The sequence below is a fragment of the Trichogramma pretiosum genome, unplaced genomic scaffold, assembly GCF_000599845.2.
Source record: "Trichogramma pretiosum strain Unisexual culture from Peru unplaced genomic scaffold, Tpre_2.0 scaffold69, whole genome shotgun sequence".
NCBI lineage: Eukaryota > Metazoa > Arthropoda > Insecta > Hymenoptera > Trichogrammatidae > Trichogramma > Trichogramma pretiosum.
Window position 1 is genome coordinate 436,497 of NW_019641608.1, and position 4,459 is coordinate 440,955.

The 4,459-nt window shown below is 36.8% G+C and overlaps 1 long non-coding RNA gene across 1 annotated transcript; it reads left to right on the plus strand.

The window, feature by feature from the left end:
• The first annotated feature begins 2,802 nt into the window (after positions 1-2,802).
• On the plus strand, positions 2,803-3,473 carry LOC111693581. The gene is made up of 3 exons (XR_002763433.1): positions 2,803-2,885; positions 3,084-3,246; positions 3,369-3,473. It is a non-coding gene; the product is annotated as an uncharacterized LOC111693581 (long non-coding RNA).
• The last annotated feature ends 986 nt before the right edge of the window (positions 3,474-4,459 follow it).

Sequence of the window (4,459 nt, forward strand, 5' to 3'; positions counted from 1 at the left end):
AGCTTTATCCGCGCCTACAGCTGCACATGATACGATCAGGCCTCGCGTAGATGAGCTTAATTTATTTACTCTACTCTCTCCTTCGATTTGATGAAAATTTTACTTTTAAAGCAAGTACTAAGAAAGTGCCATTTGAAATAAGATCTTGTGGCAATATTCGCATGACATTTTGAAATTCTATGTACACATCATAAAACCAGTTTGAAATTAATGATAAAAATTGTAATAAATATGAATTATCTAACTGATTGATCAAGTTTTTAAAAGCAAGCTGTCGTCACTAATTGAAATTTATAAAGTATTTACCGGACACCAAAGGTATCGTCGATCGTAATAAAAAATTCTTTTTCAGCAAACCCCGAGGAAATTTTCTTAAAACATATAAAAAAGAAATGAATAGTCTCTTTCTTGTAAACTCCGCGCAAGTAGCGGTTTAGATTGCGGTCAGGGATCAAAATTGCTTTCTTTTTACTTTGACGTCTTGAATGTCAGACGTTGTCCAAGCATACTTACTTTTGTTTACATCAAGTAAATTTCGATTATAAGGCTTGAAATAATTATTCTGACAAAGATGTGTGTAGCTGCGAAACTGTGTTCAAATGATTTTTGTATCATAAAAAATTTGATTATTGGCTAAATATTTATCTCCAATTGAAACGTCGAGCTTGCCTCTGTTAAAAATTTTCTTTTGAAGCGCGAATACACGTACCGAAATAGCTGTTGAATGAAAAAAGCTTATAGCTCGTTATTAGCTTTCGGCCGAGAGGTATAGTACAAGAGGTAGTGGGTCGCGCGCACGCCATCACAACAAGTAAATATTATTCCGTCGAAATCCCATCGCAGCGCAAAGCTTCTTTCTTCGGGGGCTGTATAGCGAGAAGTTCTTTTGGCTTGTGCTGTACATGTACGTTTCAGCGCGTGCAGCGTCATTATTTTTCACGCGTTAATCCGTAAGAACCAGTAGTCGGCGTGTACTCGTACGTGCATTACATTATATGCTTGTAAATGCGAGCGAAAGAGAGGCACGATTTATATATAATACTTTAGCTCGCTTTGGGAGGCTTTCATGTCTTGCCGCCGTCGCGCGCCTATTGTCATCGCACAGGCTCTCGTCGAGAGAGCTCGAGAGTGCGAAAAACTTCCTCGAGAGTGTATTATTGTGCACAATGAAGCCAAGAAGATAAACACGGCCACAATGCCGTGTTTTCGAGCTTCCGCGCATATTTCAATTTCTTACACGCGTACTGAGTGTATTTATACAGAGATTTGTGCCGAACGCGCAGCTCTCATTGTCGAGGCCGTTTTCTAATGTCATAAGTGCCCTCGCGAGCTCTCGACGCCTATATAATATAAGAGAGTAGTACTTGGTGCGTAATCCGCTCTGATTATCCTTTAACCGAATAAATGATACTACTTGAATTATAAGTGATGATCAGCAGCACGATAATTAGGTAAGGGAGAGACTAAAGAGTCTGGGATTGCGACAATTAAAATGATTGCTGTGCATTGTGTTATCGTCGCTTTTATTATTGCGTTGGACTTTGCGAGTATATATTGATGTATTCTGGTTTTGTCGCGTGAATTATGTTTCTGAGAGACCCCGTTACCAGGCTGAGTATGGAATATGAAGAGAAGTTTCCCAAAAAATGATAGAGACTACTTGTCGGAAGCTTCGTTTTCATTCGATAAAATTTGCAAGTAGAATTCTAAGCTCTATTCTCTTTCTCTACACATACAAGGCTGTTTATCATATATTGGCAGCTGCGAATAAAAAGTAAAATGTGTCGCTCGCTCGATATTATCCACAGGCGCCGACGAGTCCACAATCGTTCGACAATTCGATATGGTTATTACGCGGCAATGCGAGAGCTCATTATAAGCGCGTCAAAACGTATAGGGAATCAGCTCAGCACGACTTTGCGCGAGTCACGCGGTACATGCAGAATGGCAAAAATTTAAAAGCAATCAAAAAGCTGTGTGCAGGATCAATCTGGCGTGCGGCAAAACGAATCACACACAAAGTGCGGAGGGCAGAGTCGACGACGCATAAATGCCGGCATTAAAATGCGCATAAAACTGGCCGCTTGATGAGCTGCTCGTCGGCGCCCAATGATTTTGCATTTACTATTCGCAGCGGCGCGCGTTACACACGCCCCCTCGTTCCACGAGCTCCTCCGCAGCTATACACAGACGTCGTCGTAAAACGGGGCTCTCTTTTCTCTCGACGAGAGATCTCGTTGTGGCTTTTGGGCTTTTTCGATCGTTCGATTGCGGGGATAAATTGATCGGGGCCACTCGTTGCAACCGAACGCCTAAATCACATACTACACAGCCGACGCGAGCTTTTTCCTCATTAGACGCGTATACGTCGCGATTGACAGCTCTCAAACTAGCCAATTATACATATATTCATCCAGCATACATCGTTATTCGCTTTTCTAGCTACTTTATATTTTAGCTGATCGACAACTTTATATTTTGCAAGGCTAATTATCGTGCTGCTGATCGTCACTTATAATTCATATATCATTATTATTGATATAAATAGGTTTGCGTCGACAAAGATCTCGAGTGTACAGTAAAAGTTATGCATGTATACAATAAGACAAACGAATTTTTCGATATATAGTCTCCGAAGAAAGGAAAAAAATTTACGCTGACTTCCCCTTAAAACCAAAATACCAAAATAAAATCAAAATACGTACAATTTCCATTCTCTGTGTCCCTTCTTCATTAATTTTCTCTAGCAAAATTAAATGTATAAACATTGTAACTTCGGGATCCTTACTTGCGCGTAGACAGCTTAAGCAATAACATCTAATAATATAGTATATTCAACCAAGTTAGCTGCGCATTTTATTAGCCGTTACTACTTAAAAAAAAAAGTAAGTATCTCACAAATCACTGTCATAACATTTTATAAAATATGTGTACTAGAGCCAAAAATAATAGAAATATTGTCTATTTGTTAAGAACCGGGTCGTTTCTACGCTTTTACAGACTTACTTATATGTTTACGCTATAATTGTTCAATCGTCTCAATTTATTCATCAAAGTATAATTATGTACTCTAATTTTTTCAGAATGGATAACCTATTGTCGTGCCCGTATAATTTAGCCCACCGCATTCACAGGGATGATTTCCCTGATCACCTCACCCGATGTCGAGAAGAAAATAGACACCGAGGCACGATGGAGACTTGGCCTTTTAATGAGAGCCACGTTGTAAACTCTATTGAGATGAATGTGAGTTGAATTGAAAACTTAGTTAAAACGATTAGTTTAAATAATTTCAATTCTGTTATTTTTCATTTTCATATGAACATTTGCGAATCTCAACACGTTAATGTGAGACACGTTAATCTAAGGGGACGGGTTGCTACCTCACGAATCACTCTACGGCAGATGTCACCCTCTAACGTGACAAGTAGATCTTATGAAATTTATGACGAAAGAATGATTCGTAAACTACAAGAACGTATACGTTAATGATAATTGATTAAGTATGGAAAATGTGAAATCAATCAATGAGAATGTGAGATAAATATCTAATTAATTATTTTTAATAACAATTTCTAGTTGATTTTATATATTTTATTGATCCTAATTATCTATAATTTAAATAAAAATAACAACGAGATAATCCATATAAAAGTATATCACGTACGACTCCAAAGTCCTCGAGTGCGCTTATTATGCTCTCTCGGTTCAATGATTTATTGTCACGATTTAATGGGTTAAAATTACGAATATGATCTTCTGTAGTAACCATAAGCAACCAAATTAATACTAAAAATTCATCCTGAGGAATCTTGCTCTGGTAATAATGAAGAACGTGAAAACATCAACATAGATATAGTACGGCGAATTTCTGGAGACGCATTCCTAAAAATTGATAAAACATTGAAATTATCTTTAGAGCGAATGAGTAAATTTAAAAAAAAGCCAGTTGCCAAAATATGCAAGAGTCACTGAAAAAAGGGGCTCTAAGTTATACAATTATTTTGACTTTACCACTTGCAGATTTATAGATAAAGTTATACTCGCCACCTAGCGGTGAAGGTTCAAAGTGATGCAACCGTATATTGTTATTCGAGGATTTAGTTCGGATAATCAATCTTGTTTATAATACGTAGCGAAATGAGCAAACGTGTTATTGAAAATGCATTTTCAGCGACCAAAGACTCCGATAAAAACGAAATTTGTCGAAAATTCGAAGAAGCTGATTTGATTAGGCTATAGCCGGTCAATGCTTGTTCAAATATAATACAATCATTGGAGGTAAATTCAATTATAATTTCTACGACAAATACTCCTAATACTTTTAAAGATTGTACTTTTGTCAATTGTACGTTTGTTAATTTTATATTTATTAATTCAATCCAATCCAATGAAGAATCATAATTATAATTAATATTAAAAAATCAATTTAATAGTAAATGAACATATATAATATATA